Genomic DNA, 17,292 nt, shown 5'->3' with positions numbered 1-17,292 from the left:
AGATCACAAGATTTTAGATGATTTCCCCATAACACAAACGTAGGTGTTATTTGATGATTGCAATTACATTTTTTTCTGCCTATGGGACTAAAACTACCTAGTGAGAACACAGAAGGTTGTCACCTTTCTTCTGTTCCTTCACATTAGTTCTCTGAGCAAAGCGTAGGAAATACATGGAACCCTTATTACCAACAATCCCATAAAGACATACTTAGTGAGGTCACAGTAGAAGAAAAGGATTAGCTAGAGTCAAAATTCCAATTCGGATAAGTTGGTCCTTTAAAATATTATCTCTCCTTCAGCAAGCCAAAGCAGCTAATCACCCCAGCAGTACTAACTCCAGATCTAGATGACTCCGCTACGAGACTCTAGATGAAAGATGTTGCGATTTTTTTTGCCTCCTGGCACTTTCTGCAGCATCCAAGAAGGATTTCAAAACTGAACCACCATGCAAAAATAGTCAAGTTTTAACAGAGCATTGCCTGTCCTGTCCTAGTTATGCTTGAACCAAGACTAAGTTGGAAGATTAGCTTTTTAGAAACTGTTAAACTAATACTTTATGCCATCTGAAAAAAGCTACACGATGTGTAGTTTCTTGCACTGCAAAATTCCAGCTTCCAAATGGAAAGAGAGCATTCTGCTCCTAAAACTACACTTTACCACAGTGCTAAGAAGTTCACAGGGAGGCTAAGCATTCCTTGTAACATAAGTCTATTATTAATAACTAACTTTTAGCCCCGAAAGGTTCTCCATAGCAGGTATTTAAAGAGAATTATTTGGACTCTATCCTTTTTAGCACTAATCTGCAGAGTGGTTATTCTGCAACTTTCCAAAATTCCACATCAGGTCTGAAAAAAAGAAAAAAACAACCAAAAAGAGCTTTAATTAGAAAGTTTTCTACAGTCAGAGAATTACCCATCAGTGGTTTGGGGTACATGAGCTAGAGGGGGGCACCTCAATCTCCAGTATGTATTTCAGGCATCCTCTCTTAATGGAGAACTATCTAGCACTCCTCTGTTTTCTGAGGCTCTCCACAAAAAGTGTAAAAACAGTGTATTAGAACAACAGTTTCTGACCAAATGGGATGAAGAGAGTAGGGTTTATAACCATAGTTTGTATTCTGTAGAAAATGTTTCACAGCTACCCAGCAAACCCTGTTTAAGTAGTAGTTCCTCTCCCTGAAGAGGTCAGATGTGACAGAAAACATGGTAGGGCTCAACAACACCATCTACACATGCTAGAACTCAAAATGAAGCCAAAAAGCCAACACTTGCAATTCAGAGTTTCTTTTAAAGATTAAAGAGATATTTCTTGAGCTACAGAATCTCTCAGCTTTCTCCACACAGTGCTTTCATAAGCCAGTTTTTATTAGAAGGAAGCCTCAATATCACGAGGTACTCAAGCCTGGATTAAGGTTGCCACAACTCCAGCACAAAACTGCAAAAAGGGACAAAAAAAAAATAATATGCTTGAAGGCATCTTTTATATTAACTGATGGCCACTGGAGTCAAGTTTCTCAGCTATTCCACAGGCTCAGGGAGCAAAAGAAATATCAAGAGCTCAAAAAAATTGTCTGCTGAAATACATGCCTCACTTAATATGCAAGACAGGACTATATTCTGCCATTCTAGGGAAAAACTAGGATTTGGGTTGTTATTGCCTCCAGAGAGAGAAGAGAGTAAATATTAGGTCCACTTGCTTCAAATGCAGAAAATCACTACGGACCTGAGGATTTAATTGCATTTTGACCCTAAAGCATCATCCTTCTAAAACCAACTGATCCCTGAGACAGCTGTGACAATACAAACTAAAATAAGGCTGCATCCTACACACTCATTTCTACTCCACCTCCTACACTTCACACGTGAGAGCTCCTACGAGAAGGAATCAAAGCCTCAACCATCACATAGAGCCGTTGGACTCCATTTTACTTAATAATATGCAACACATTTTGGCAAATCCCTTGAACTCAAAAAGAACAAGTAGTACTGAGTTTTCTGATTGAAAAAACAGACTTTGTTCAAAGCCTCCCATGTGCGATGGAGAAAGCCGGCAAGCAGAAGCACCAGAAGTAAACCAAAGAGAATATCCTGGCTTACGATCGTGGCTTCCAGATTGCAAAATTAACAGCCCGACAACATGCTGGAAAGACCTCAAAGGTAATACTTTGGTGTACAGGTTTCATTCTTCAGATGTAGAATTCATTCAGCTTGGCTGAGAAACACATACAAAACAAAGACCTAAAATGTTTAATAAAATGTGAATTAGAAACCCAAGATTTTACTCCATTACATGATGAACTGTTGTCAGTAATAAACACTACCCTTTATTTCTCCAATTGCTATCAGGTGGTTCGGGTTTGTTTTCAAACCAAGAAAAAAGTCTCCTTCCAGACAGCTGAAGGGAGGGTGGAGATAGAGGATGATAAGCCTTTGTCACAGTTTACATATTTCTCAAAGCAACTGAAGCAGTGGAGAAGTAAGCTCAAGGGACTTTTTCCAGGTCACATCTAATTAAAGCAGGAAATGTATCGCCATAGAAAGCTAGGGCTGAGAACTCAACTCAGCCAGAGGTTAAAGCATTTTTTATTGCCAGCTCATATCAGCAACCAGTCTCAGTCTCCCAGGTTTAAACCTGTCTTTCAGACTCTAGGAAGACCTAACGTTCACATCATAGACAAGTCATCCTGCATCTTTTAAAGTATTTGTCAGAGAGGACAACAGATGAGCTGTGCCTTTCATCTGATCCTGCATCATGATGCTTTTCCAAGATGCTTTGGTTATTCACACTCTCTTTCTTAAAATAATCTACCACTATTTAAATGGCAGGCAATGATTTCATTAATTTTGCTGAAGGATATTTACATCTACTGTGCTTGGAGTTCCATTTGAAGCAGCCATCAGCATTGGCCCACGGCCAGTTATCTCCCTCCAAAGTGCAATTTGGACTCTTTTTCCACCATCTTCTCAGTATTACTGCAGAAAGCACAAGACTACATTGTACAGTGTTTGAGGAATGGGAAGTCTGGTCTACTGAGGCTTTTCTACACAAACACCAAGCCCCTTGCTTTCACCGTAATTATGAACTAAATGTGCTAACAGTCATTATTTCAAGAATATGCTAGCTCAAACTAAGAATTATTGCCTGTTTAAGCAGTTCAGAAGAAAACCTAGTGGGCAATCACCACTTAAGAGCATTACCATAACTTTCAGCCTATGATATTACTGAAAGCTTGCAGCTCAGGTCCTACACAAATTATTTTCACCTCCACATACTGTTTTTATAACTATTCTATTTAAAACCAATGCAAGTATTTATTTAGTACACAAAGCCTCCAGTAAAATACAAAGTCAGATTCATTATAAATAATAATTTATACAGAGAATATTAATGTTTGAAGAAATATACGTACCACCAACCTAAACCTGTACCACCAACCTAAACCTAAGCCTACCACACTCCACTAAAGCGAGCGATCCAGATTATACAAGAGCCACAATATTTTATTTAAGGCTTGTGAAAAAAAACACATGGACTAAGATTAACTGGCCTTATGACTGAAATATTTCCTTCATTCCATCAGTTAGGTAAGAAAAGTCAGGGAAAAAAAATAAAGATAAGCAGTAATATCATCATTTACTTTCTCTTATTGTTTGCCCTTAAAAATGTCAAGAGTCAAACAGGCACATATACACGGCTTTAAAAATACTCAGGCCTGAAAAACACGTAGCACTGACCCTGTACTTGTATGACAGTGATGATTACTCCACACACATGCTGCTGCCCCATGACAGACTGAAATAACACCAGCACTGAAGTACTCTTACATTACTAAACCCTATGGGCTTGGAGCTGAGGGATTATACAAATCTCTCCCATAAACCCCACTCCCAAAGCACACACAGCTAATAAGCCTCCTCCTATTTGCCTTCAGGTTCATTCTGAAGAATTTCAGACATCTGGTTGGCTTGTTTAAAATAAAAAGCCCAACGGGTAGGTTTGGTTTTACAATCCCGAGTGAGATGTTCTTGCTGGAGGCTCCAGGCCAGGTGAAAACCACTTGTGTTAGGACACTACTTCATGGCATTTCGGGGGTCTAATGAGCTATATGAACTGCACACAGGGAAGTCTCCCTAACATCAGCTTGCATGCAACTATGGAAATTAAAAACAAGGAACCTATGGTAGTCCAAATATTTTTCAGTAAATAGTACAGCTGGTGAACTGTAGATAGTGCTAAATTTAGAACTCGGGGCTTAGCAGTGTTCTCTAAATATCCGTACATCTCAGTGCTTGCCGTAACACGAAATACACTTCTCCTCGAGCCTTACTGTCCTAATTCTTCATACTACAAGTAATACTTCCCTCTCAGGACAGAGTACTATGTCCAATCTAGTAGAGTAAGAAAAGTTCAGTCTTTGTCTCAAAACTGTAACTCTCCAGATCATCATGTAACTGTACTGAATAAGTGCATGTCTGTGTGTATCCTTATTTTAGCAGCTTATGACAAATACAGTTTCCATGTTTTCATATAAAACCAAGAAGTCTAAAAAAAAGAAAGCAGATTACAGAAGTGCTATGCAAGAGTAAAGTTCTATGCAGGCTCGCGTAAAAGCTTTCTGCTTATTATCTATCCTGAAGGAGCACAGAAACGCATTGAAAAGATATGAGATACGGTGTGCAACAGACAACCAAGTTCCCTCTCCTGGCCCAAGCTTGTTCTCAATCATGGCTGACCATCTGTAATTTGTTACTCAAGAAGCTTGAATTCATCTGGCAGGGGACATCACCTCAAGAGGTGGCACACTGAAAGGCCTCAAGTTTTACAACACCCAGCCAGTTACATCACCCATTAGAATTTAGGAAAAAAACCTAAACACCACACAGCCTTCCAGCAGCAAGAATTTTCCTTAACAAAGTAGTCTCAGGTATTACACTACAAAAACCAAAACAGAATGCTCGCTTGAAGAATCTGCTGTTGTCACTCCTTACTTCGCTAAACTACAGTTCATATAAACTGAATTATTTGTTAGTTTCCAACTTCTGGGTTGCAGATCCCATGAGTTTTGAAACAGTCAAGTCTCTGAAAAAAAATCTGCACTACATACATACCGCTCTACTGCACACCAGCCCTCAGTAACAGCTCACAAATACTCCAAGTACGAGTGGATCACAAATTAAAGTCCATTAAAATAACAGAATGAAATACGAAGACAAAAGCAGCATATATGTCAGTATTAAGTATGCTTTCAGCATTCAATTCAGATATTACTTCAAGTGTCACCGGGGACATTGAAGGTACTTCATTTTATTGAAGGTACTTCAATAAAAATTAGTTCAGTTGAGCTACGCAGCTTAAGTCTTCCTAGTTGGCTAGACCTTTCCAAAAGTAAGGTAGCTACTTTCTTTGTTGATGCATTCAGCTTTCGACAGCACACCGAACAGCTGGATTCAGGAATGCTGTGCTAGAGGTCGAGACACAAACCAAGGGGTACACAACTGCAGTAGGTATTTAGAAAAAGCATTTGGAAAATTTCTGTGAACTAAAAGGAATCTCATGAGACAAACAGAATTACACCATGTAAGAGAAGATGGCTATGTTAAGTCAGAAAAAAAAACAGTGAACTCTATCAGTGTGTTTCTTTTTTTCTTTAAATACTGAAAGACGACTTTCTGCTTGATGGGAAAGCTCGGTATTTTCAGAGTGTACTACCTCAACACTATCAGATGTTTACTGAACGAATCATTAATTCTAGAAGCAAGTTCCGTGGAGAGATTCAGTTGCCAAAATGGACTCACAGAAGTCACCAGGACTCCAAATCATGAAGTTTACTCATATAGCACAGACTATGAAGCCTTAATGCAAAACCATGTTCCTGTACGGAAGCGGGTGGACCCAAGGTGCTGATCAGTATGCAAGTATTACGGACCACACTTTTTTTTTATTTGAGCCAAAAAGTGTCAGGTAAAAAGTGAATGTTGAAGAGCCTTTAGTTTTAATCTTCACCGAGCACGACAGAAATTTGGCAGTTTTAAACGGCATCAGGTAAGTCACCTGACTAGCAAGTCAGGCATATAACATCTGCAGACAACAACAGTGCAAGAGAGGACAGCACCATCAGCGTCCTCCCACTTGGGCAATTGTGTTTACAGATGACTGCATTCTGACAAGATCAGCTTCTGGTAACCATGTTGAAGGACAAAACAGTAAAGACTTATCAGATAAAGTCAACAGTAAGACACACACGAGCATGTCCTTTCAGCTCTTCACCTGAAAACTCTGAGGCCGTCAAATGATCTTTCAATACTGATATGAAGTGTGCTTTATCTAAACACACTTTAAAATAAGTCTCTGAAATTACATTTGGGTTTCTGGCATCTTCACTCATGCAAAGGTTAAGCATACTGTATAGTCTGCACAAAGCAGTCTCATCTTTTCTCCTGAAGATCTGAAACATCAAACCATTGCATTAGGGGAAGTCACTGGGCTGAGCACCTGGACCCAAGAAGCAATAAACAAGGTTTTGACAGCTGCAGCCTTTTCTGCAGGTGCAAGAGGCATTCACTTCATTTCAGCTTGGCTCAGTTTAACAACTAGTTCAATAACTAATTCAGAATTTAGAAACAAGTTTGGTTTTATTTGATCCTCACAGATCTTGTGCTCATCTGAAAAAAGGGTGAGGGGAAGGGATGGTCCCTCCCAACCAGTTCCAAAGTTTAAGACTGTATATTTAACGGGACTATAAAATTTGGTCTCAAGGACACATGGTATTTTGCAACTGATTATATCACTAAAATTTGAGCATCACACTTAATAGAGAAAAACCTTCCCAAACCAACTATTAACCCACCTTGAAAGAGCCTTTCTGAACACAGTTACCCCTGCACCACCCTCAGCCGCAGCTTCCACAGCCAAGCTGGCCTAGCAGCATCACTGACAGCAGGATGCACCTAACTAAACAAGCCTGGGGAAAAAAAAAAAAAAAAAAAAAGCATCTTAACAGCAAAATCCCTGTTTCTCTTGACTATTAAGGAGCTTGGAACAGCTATTGCAGCTGAAGGTGACAGAAGCTAAGCAAGTAAACCACACCTCGAATACCTGACTCAAGGGCAGGTACTGGGATATGCTTTGCTGTACAAGTGAGGGCACAAATGCTGCACACAACAAGCTCAGCGTTAATCCCCCACTTTATCCACACCCCCAATCTATGCCAGCCACCACCTCTTCAAGGATATTATGCAGGATACTTCTCAGTCATATTATTCCAGAATTGAAGTTTTGGGATAAGAGCATGAAGCTACTTATATCTTAACAGTCTGAAGAGGAAATGTAGTGATTTTATTTTAAGATACAGTGTAATGCAAATATACATCAAAAAGCCCTTTTACTTCTCCATAACTTTAAAAATAAGCAGCTATACTTCATCTTGTGTATCAAAATACAAACAAGTATTAACATCCTAACGTACACTCAAGTTCAATTAGAGAAGGATTATCAGACTTCCTAAACCTCTGCTTAATTTAAGACTGCAGCATGATTTTAAAGGATAGATGTCAGTCTCCTTAAAGCACACACTGGAAAGAATGGTTAGAAGACAAACTATTCCAGCTTGTAGCCAACCACAAAACTTTAAACTACACTCAAACATATCTGCGTGGTGAGAATAAACTGCTGTATATTATATGCAGGGACTATAAACAGAGCAATGATTAGAGGAAGACTATGGAAATCACTGCAAGGTGGAGATGCAAAGTCATTTGAAAGTTTTCAGGGTGAGACGATGGAGAAGCAAGAAAAAGCATTTATAGAAACTGTGTCAAACAGTCCCAACAGAGACAGGGCTCAGAGAAACCCATTTCTATTAAGTGCGAGTTCAGCCATGTGAATTAAGTTTGGCAGGGGAGACATCATGAGAACTAAGATTTCAAAGAGAGAAAGTTGCACCCATAGAGATGTCAACAAATATTTCTAAATACTTAATCCAAAAAAAGCACCCTAAAGAAAAGTCAGCCCCAAGCAGGGGGGCTTATTCTTCAATGCTTAGCGTGCGATGCAAGAGAAGTTTCATCTCAAGAACTGAGAGCTTAACAACCCTAACTACACATGACTTCAGAATCACTCCACCACAGCCGTTATAACTCGCAAGGTACCAGATTTAGGCTGTTTTGCAATATATTTGAGTACAGACCATAATGGGCCACACTTTCCTAAATAAGTTTGGACACCAGTTTCCTGAAGCTGGGCCTGCCTTCATTCCACATCTGCCTTCAGAAAAAGGTCAAAATTCATGTGACTGGTCTCCAATTCTCCACATTCCAGCAGAATCCCAGGGGAGGAACCTTTCGTTAGCACTAAAAGGCAACAAGGAGGCGAATAGCACCCACCAGGTTCACTTTGACATCAGAGTAACAGCATTTGGGGATGAGAGAGAATCTACTGAGGTCAGACACCCAGTTTTAAAGGCTCATGCCGTTGGCAAGCAAAGGCTGTATAGTGAATGCAATACTTGGTGGATAACCATCCCCAGAGAGCAGTTACCAGTGGCACATGGGTAAACACAAACAGGAACCCAGCTCAGCTCACCAATTTCTTTGTTTCCCATAATCTGTTGCCGGCAGAGTGGGCTTGCTACAAGTAGGAGAAAGGCAGGAAGAACTGCAAGACAGCATTAAAATTGTATGTAACTGACAAACTGGAAAACTGTTCTGCAAGAAATAGGATATAATTCAGTTCTGAAAGGTATGCTCAGGTAGAAGTAACTGAGAAGGCAAGTTCTTCAGAAGAAAGCTGTAGGCTAGATTGGATCAACAAGCTGACCTTGAAACAAGCGTTAAGCTGCTGTAAGAAAGTCAAGTGTACGGGGACGCATAAACAGGAATATCAGCTCCAGGGCACGTGAAAAAGTCTCTTTACTCCAATCAGCACAGGAAAGCCTCAGCTGAAGCACCAAGCTGGGCTTTAAGCATCACACTTGAAGACCAATGCAAACTAACTTGAAATAAGAACAAGAACGATTAGAGCCAAAAAACCACGACATCTCAGGAAGAATGGAATACGCTAGCTTTATTTAGGCCAAAAGGATCACAAAGCTGCAGGGTGTAGGGTAAAACGCAAGGAAACAGGAACATGACAAAGAACAGTTCAAATTTTTTTAAAAGGTTACTTACTACAGGGGACAGAACAGCTGTCTGTCACGCCCAGGGAATTAGGCAATAAGCTTGACCTGCAGTAAGGAAGATGTCTAGTTCCATACTCAGAACAAGTTTTAACACTGAGGACAGCAAAGCACTGGACTGATGAGAAAGTAGAGCTGCTCCAGCTTCTTTCATGAATCACATCAGACATGCAGTGCTGGTACGGGGCAGAGGACTCTCACAACCAGCCCACACCTTTTTCAGCCTGACTTTTTTTTTTTTTTAAATTACTACCACTGTAGCATCTTTGCTTATCCTCCTACAGTGCATGTTTAGTTTCAACGAGCTAGAAGTTACTTCTCTGATTTTTCAAATTCAAACTTCAGGATTTGCACATTGTAGTGCTTTTACTACATAACAAACATCTGCCTCGTACTTCACACAGAAATAAATCAACTCCAATCATCTCCCATGGCAGAATGCAAATTTCAGCAATCTTGCAGCATCCTGTTGCATCTTTCTCCTCTGACCAACAGAAATCAGAAGCCATTACTCCAGAAGGACCTGTACACTCAGCCTTCTGACAACCTGCAACAGTGAAGTAATAGCTTTCAGTGATGTGGTGTCACAAAGCACCTCAGAAACATATGCATGCACCTTTTACTACAGCTGTAGCCTTAGGCTTGGTTAGGACTTCCTGAGGATGGAAAATGCTGCACATAAATCAAATGCTCCAAAACAAAATCTAAAATACCCAGGATTTTACAGATGGGGAGCTGACGCAGAGAGTATTAGTTACAGCCAGTCAGAGGAAGTCTGTGCCTGAGGTAAGTTATGCGTTCACATTTAAACTGCAGAATCTAAAGTCACTAAACCAGGGAAGAATTCACTTCTACAAGCTCAAACACAAACAGGACATCTACAAAGTGTACAACAGTTAGAGACAAAGTACCATCCTTTTTCATCCCCTGAAACAGTTTCAGTACTACAAGTGTTTATCCAGCTACTTGTCTGCCTTGTTGAAATGCCATCCTTCCAATTTTTTGAAACATGAAAGAGAGCAGCAACAGTCCATTTCACCCTCCAGGAGCTCAGTAATTTTTTATCCAAACACTGAACCAGCAACAGGGCTGGTCAGAATGCTGTGTTAATGGAAGAAGATGAAGTAGGCAGGCATACATATACCTTACCTGCCGAGAAGTGAACAGGCTAAGCACCATACACGTTCCAGTGCCAGCAGCATCTTCTTTTAACCAGCAGCTCTGCTGTTGTATCTCAACCTTTGGCAGCCCCTTACAGCAAGCAACAGCACTGCAGTTTAGCCTCCGAGTTTGAACTTTGTTATTTCACCGCTTTTAAAAAATTAAAATATTAAGTCCTATGTACCCACTCCTTTCCCACTAGAAGAAATATATACCGTATTTTAGCCAATTCAAGCAAGTGGTTATTGAATGATATTTTCATTAGTCCTCTCTCCTCCTCACTTACTAAATATGACATCAAATTACGCTCTGGAGCACAGCGGTAGTCTTGGGGCGTACTTACACACCACTACACTCCACTCCAAATAGGACATAATGAATAATTATTTGCCACTACTATTAGACTGGGATAATTGAGCAAAAAAGATTCCTTTTTTTTTAAACTAGGATTGAAATTCTAGCTTTCAACTCATCAAAATGCAAACAGAATAGTTCCATACAAATAGATCATAGGTATCTAAAGACCATCACTTAAGAAAAATTCACACCCTCAAAAGCCCATAGAACAGAAGCCTCCTATGTTATGAAAACAAAGCTGGTTCATACCTTCATACAAAAACCACCTACAACAACACCTCAGTGGCCATCTACCCATGGACTAAGAGATGGTGAGCTGCAAGAGACAGAACCCAGCAGATCCAGACTGATCCAGCCTCACGCACATTTCCACAACTCTGTTGATTCATAACCTGCATCACCCCTGAGGGTCCAAACTTCTACCTTTTTCATATTCTGCATGCTACTTTTGAGACTGTGGAAGGTGATAAAGCAACAGGGTTTGTCAGATCCAAATGACAAACAACTTCTTGTCACTTGCATCCTTCCTTAAGTATTAAATTTTCATCTCTCTAAAACCAAAAGAGGTCAAATCAACAGAAAACTTTAGGACAGACAGAAAAGTGCATTTTTCATTGGGAAAGCAGCAGGAGTTAAAGGAAGTAGTACTTGAAAAGAAGAATTTTCCCTATAAGCAGGCTCTGGAGGGTAGAATAAAGAATGCAAACATCCAGCAGGAACTGTACTACTACAACATCTAAAGCCACAATTAAGAAGGTGAAACATAATACATGCACTGTACTGAAGGAATGATTTAGTGCCAGTGACATCAATATGAACTGCACAGAGCAAAAAATTTAAACATGCTGCAGTAATAATTTGAACTACTCAACTAGGTTAAAAGACACATTTACCCTACAAATTAAAAAACCTCCCAAACTGCTCAAAGGCATTAATGTTGTTCACAATGTTATTTGAGATGCAAATTAGAGACCTAAAGTTAATATAACACCAACAGAAGTTCCTATTATTCCCATTCATGACTCAAGGGGAGGTGACAGTAAAAGAGAAGCCACAGTCTTGTTCTATGAGGTCTTATTAGGACAGTAAAGGTTTTTCTTTATTTTTAAAGTTAACCCACCTTAACTCCAGAGTAGAAATTTCCAAATTATAAGTGTGATCTTTCATAAGCCCAGAAGACTTAAGTGCATTAACAAACAAACAACAAGCCAGATGCTGAGACTGGCTGGGTGAGGGGGGTGTTAAGGAGAAACAAGTACTCTTCAGAAAAAAAAGGTAATTCAGATCTTGTCTTGCAGCATCACAGGTCTCAGTTTAAAGCACAAACGCAAAGGTACAGACAGTGGTGTTGCAGTTACTTCTTCAACTATTTCCTGTACCAGCTGGGTTCCAATTTTAAAGCTCAGCAAATGCAGAAACAGCTTTCCTCCATCTCAAATGCCTCTCCCACAACAACATACAGGTCTTAGTCTGTATGGAGTCAGTTTTGCAAATGACACTTCTAAAGGCAGCTCCAGGCAAAATGTTTTTTGATTTCATACTCTTAGGTCTATCTGTACAAACAGACTAACAAATACTGAAGAGCAGTTGTCATCACCAGCACCGTATGTCCAAAGTTCTAGGCCTGTAATTTGATATATCATTGACAGTATTCTTCCCCGTACTTAACTATACTGAAGTTTAATTTTCACAGGAACTTAAACCCATGTTGCCACACGAAATTTAGAGCGATTATGCTAACATTAGGTAATCAGAACACTTGATCTTACTGTTAACATCCAACAAGCAAAACATAAGTGATGGCCTGTGTCTCACTAAATATAATGAAGTTCAAACAGGAGAAAGTCAGCTACGTTAGTTTTGTTTTTTTTCAACTCAGTAAGTTTCCTAATGGAAACATTTCATATTTTCTACAGCATGATATTCAACTGCTTGCTTAAAAAAACCACTGCTGTCAGTAAACTGAAAGCCATAACCCAGATAATGTATTTAGTAACAATCCTGCCTACTTCCTCCCCTCAACCTAAAAATTAGCAGAAACATGGCCTTCAGAAGTTATTTCTGCCCACTACAAAATATTAGAAGTTAGCTGAGGAGCTTCTTGCCAGCTTGTTGATGACATTATTTCCCAAACTGACTGAACAGAAAAGCCAAAACAGCAAAAAACATAGAAATGGCAATATTAAGGAGCTGACAGTTATCTTGATTTCAGGTTTTTCTATACTCAACAGTACTGCAACATTGAGTTTGTTCATCATAGAAAAAGTTGTAAAACAGCCTAGAAAGGAGTTAAAAATACTTTTTTTTTTAAAAGGCCTCCTTTTGAGAAAGAAAAAGACATTCCTTGAAGAAAACCATTGTCTCAACCCCTCTAGCAGAGTGTTTACAGTTAAGAGAAACCAATAAAGCACAGATTTTATTTTTTATACAGCCTCTCTTTCATCACTTGGACTGCAATACTTCACTGTCAGGTAAAGATCTTGTTAACCACACAAACTTCATGGCACACCAAAAAACATGTTGTCAACATAAATGGCTACCTCTCAGGTATACACAGTCAAGAGATAAAAACAACTCACCTACCAAGAAAATATCTACCACCACACTACACTGAGTTCAGCTAGCTGTTTTCCATTTCTCCCCTAGAATTAATGAACAGGGCTACCTTCTGCTCGTTAACCCTTCTTTCAGGAGTGCTCATAAAGCCCTTCACAGGTATCTGTGTGTAGTTTCACCACCCCACCCACCCCCCCCCCCAGTAATCTTATGTTACTTACAGTACCTACACCTACTTCTGTAGTGGACAGGAATCTTACACATTCTGCCATAACATATTTCAAAATTCAAGTTTGTATGTAGATTGTGTAAGACTAAAGACAAGGTCCTATGAACATTTACCTGTAAGTGAGTTCTTACACAAATACCAGATCTCAAGAATGTAGTAATCTAAAAATAGTCCAACAAGTTTATTTTATAAAAATGAAAGTTTAAAGCAAACAAAGTTTTCTTTAAAAAGAAAGCACAAAACTTACGGGCTAGCAGGGAAGAAGGAAAGTTTCTGTTGCCAAAAGGCAAAATTTCTGTTTATATTATGACCTTCAAAATATACAAGAAGAAATGTAAGCCATGATATAAACACTAATATTTTCCACTAAAGGTTTAACAAGACTTCTCACTACTATTTAAGAAAATTCAAAGCACAACCAGAAAGGACAAGTTCTTCAAACAAAACTCAAAACTAGCATTAAAAAAAAAAAAAGTCTAGGAGCAAAGAAAGAATCACGCTTGGAAAGTTTTAAGTACACCACGTTTCTAAAGGGGAATAATCTATCAAGCCACAGGAGGTGACTAGAACTGCCATCATCACTGCTAACACAAAGGAATGTAGATTGGGGGGAGGCAACAGAGGAAGGGGGAGAAAAAACAGGGAAGGGAAAAGCAGAAGGAACTAAAAAAGGGGAGCTACAGTAATGGCTACCAGATTCTCAAGGAATTCCCATAGGAAAGAATAAATCCTTCACACAAAATAAAGCAATCCATGCAATAAACTGCAGTCATCTCAGTAACGTTAAGCCTCCAGTTTATCTGCCCACCATATTTTCAAGAGTATAGTTTTATGCCATATACTAAACTTCTAAAGATGAACACAATGGTTGTGAATACAATTCATATTTCTTCTTTCGGCCTCCTGATTCCTCTGAATCACCGTCCCTTGCAGAAAAACAGCTTTTCAAGAGGAAGCAGACAAGGTTAATTACACCAAATTTAAAATATCCCTTTACAATTATTTAATCAACTTTAATTCTCAAGTTAAAGAGACAATAACTATGGGTTACACACTGGCAGGTAAGGGCCGCTAGAGGACAGCCAGATTACCACAGCGTGGAACACCCTGAAGGATATCATTAGGGGGATGATCTTGCAGATCAGTATTCTAAGCTTATGTCTAACAGGCAGCATGCACTTCCATATGATGAAGAGTAGAATCATGTCACTGACAAAAAAAAAAAATAGGGACAATTAAAAACAAGAAACCTATTAATATGAACAATATTTCCCAGAAACTCAAAATAAATGAGTAGTAAACTAATTTTCCAGTTAGGAGTTCCCGTGCTTTATGTAGAACTACTCATTTTAGCTGCCTACGCATACTGATCTCCTGCCTCTGAGTACAATTCTTCCAGGCATTTTCAGAAGCACAATAATTGTAAAGATGCAAGCACTCTGGGCTCCATCATGTACACTGCATCTCCAGTAAAACCAGACCAAGTCACATGTTTCATTAGGAAAGTTTTTGTTATTCGGTAAACATTGTAGTCCAGATTTCAGAAGCCTGACTTGAAGCAAACAGACTATTCACAATTAGAACACATACAGAAACATTTCAGCTTGCCACAAGATACACAAACTTACTGGTTCTTGCCAAAAATGGCTTTGATGAAAATATTTTCTAGCAGTCAGGCATATGAATAGGAGGCAAGGTAACAGTAAAGGCTGTAATAACTGTTCTCAGGAGCTAATTTTAATATAAGCATAGTGAACCAGAAAATAGATTTGACCAGCTGGCTCAACTCATGCGGAGGCCTAGAACTCGGAGTGCACATGCAAAGCCGGTGTTGTATCTGGTCTGACTCACCAAGCCGCTCTCAACCCTGCAACCCGAGAGTCGCAGCTACAACGCTGCTACAGAGCACTACTTCTGTAACGGCCGTTTTCGGAACAGTGGTGATGGATATACCGCTTACCTAAAGAGAAAACGCCTCAACTTTCAGATCTCTACCAAGAGAGCTCAGGCAAGCAGCACGACGCTAAACCAGAAGATGATCTACAACGGCAGCCTCTCCGTCTCACGGGACCTCCTTAAACAGCACCCAAAATTTCACATTAAAAAGAACGCATTTCTAGTTAGCCTTCGTGCAGGCTGGAAGATATTTAATAAACCAAGTAATCAGGACAAAGCCATTTTACTGCCCTTAGAAAAGCCAGAATAAGACAAAGAGCCTGTTCACTCGTGGATCTCGGACTTTTTAACCCCACTGGTCGTTACACTTACAAGCCATAAATTAGAAATCAACTTTCCCATTGCTGGGGTAGGAAGAAAACGACCACGGTCCTCACCCAGGAACCATTGTGGAAGGCAGCTATTGTGGGAGAACAGGCACCTAAACTGACGTAACTCTACCCTGGAGCAACAGAGAGGGGGGGAATCGCCTCAAAACGCCCTGGGGCCGTGTCCGCAGGGCAGGGGCACAAAGGGGGCTGAGGCCTGGGGACGCCCCCCCCACCACCACCACCCGGGACAGGCCAGAGCCTCCCCGGAGCAGCCCCGCTGCGTCCTGGGGGACACAGCGAACCCCATTCCCGCCCCGACCGGCAGTTATTAGTGCTAATAAGTTGGGTTCGGGGATTTTTTTTTTTTTGTTAATTCTGGGGTTTTTTCGGTTTTTTTTTTTTTTTCGCCTGCCAGGGCTGCGAGCAGCCACCGTTTCGCTTCCACACGGAGCCTTCAGCGAATGGCAGGGGGAAGGGGAGCTCACCTTCACCTCCGGCACGGCCCCGGCCTGAACACCGATAATAATAAAAAATATAAAACCTATACCTATTTGTCTGCATAATTAAAGCGATGGACAGCCCGCAGCTTCGGGGAGGCTGCTGCTGCGAGGAAGGGCAGCTTCGGACTGACCCCCCTCCCCCCAACCCGTAGGGTCGTCGTCGCCGTCCCCCACCCCGGGGCTGCGCTCGCCGCCTCGCTCGCCGAGAGCTGTCCGGTCCCCGCAGCCCCCCGGGGTCCGCGAAGGGGGGGTCTGGGTCCGGGCCTGGCCGCCTCCCCTCCGCCCGGCACTGCCTCCAGGCCACCGGCCTCCTCAACGGCCGCTACCTGCCGGCTGCGCTCGCCCTCCGCCGGCGGGCGCTGCCCCCCCGGCCTCCCCTGTCCCCCCTCACCGCCAGCCACTGGTACCTGCGCCCGCCCGGGCCGCCTCCCCTCCGCCTATGGACCAGGCTCCTCAATGGCAATTGAACAAAACACAGCCGGCTCCGCCCCCTCCCCGCACCTCCCTGCTCCCATTGGCTGAACCGTCCGCCCGTCGAACTTTGACCCGCTCTACCATAGGGCGGTGGGGTGGGCTGGCCCGGCCCACAAGGGGCGGGGGGCGGTGCCCGTTTCTGGCCGGGACGCATAGCCGTGGTGCCGGGTGGGGCGGGGAGGACGCGCCGGACTACAGGCTCCAGGAGGCATTGCGGCGGCGCCGCGCCCCTCTCTGATTCGCTAGACACGGAGCGTGCGGAGGGGGCGCTTGTGGCGGTGCGGGGGGGCAAAACTGCGCTTCTCGGGCGGGATGACGATTATGTCATCGTGTCCCCGGATGGAGCCGCAAGACGGACGCGGGTGCGCGTGTGGCGCAGCGAGCGGGGCACGGCGGTGCCCAGCCGGTCGGACTGCGCGTGCGCGCGTCCCCGCTGCTTGCGCATGCTCAGTGGCCACGGGGGGGGGGCCCACGAGCTGGGGAGGGCGGGAATGGCGGGGTCTCCTCAGGGCGGTGGGGCTGCGGCCTGCTCGCGTGGGGAGGATGTGGGGGCTGCGCCTGGCTCGGAGCGGG

At 42.0% G+C, this 17,292-nt stretch overlaps 1 protein-coding gene across 3 annotated transcripts in view; it reads right to left on the bottom strand.

Moving 5' to 3' along the window:
* The window catches only part of FAM53A (family with sequence similarity 53 member A), a 67,788-nt gene extending 51,095 nt beyond the window's left edge, over positions 1-16,693 (bottom strand). For 2 of the 3 annotated variants that reach the window (XM_086747595.1, XM_086747597.1), the window contains exon 1: positions 16,653-16,693. The gene's annotated coding sequence lies outside the window, so the exon portion shown is untranslated. Of the gene's footprint in view, positions 1-16,571 lie in introns of all 3 variants that reach the window. The other variant, XM_086747596.1, reaches the window with a different exon arrangement.
* Positions 16,694-17,292: the final 599 nt, after the last annotated feature.

Source organism: Chlamydotis macqueenii, chromosome 4 (genome assembly GCF_036417535.1).
Source record: "Chlamydotis macqueenii isolate bChlMac1 chromosome 4, bChlMac1.mat, whole genome shotgun sequence".
In the NCBI taxonomy this organism is placed as follows: Eukaryota; Metazoa; Chordata; class Aves; order Otidiformes; family Otididae; genus Chlamydotis; species Chlamydotis macqueenii.
This window is presented reverse-complemented; position numbering and strand designations above follow the sequence as displayed.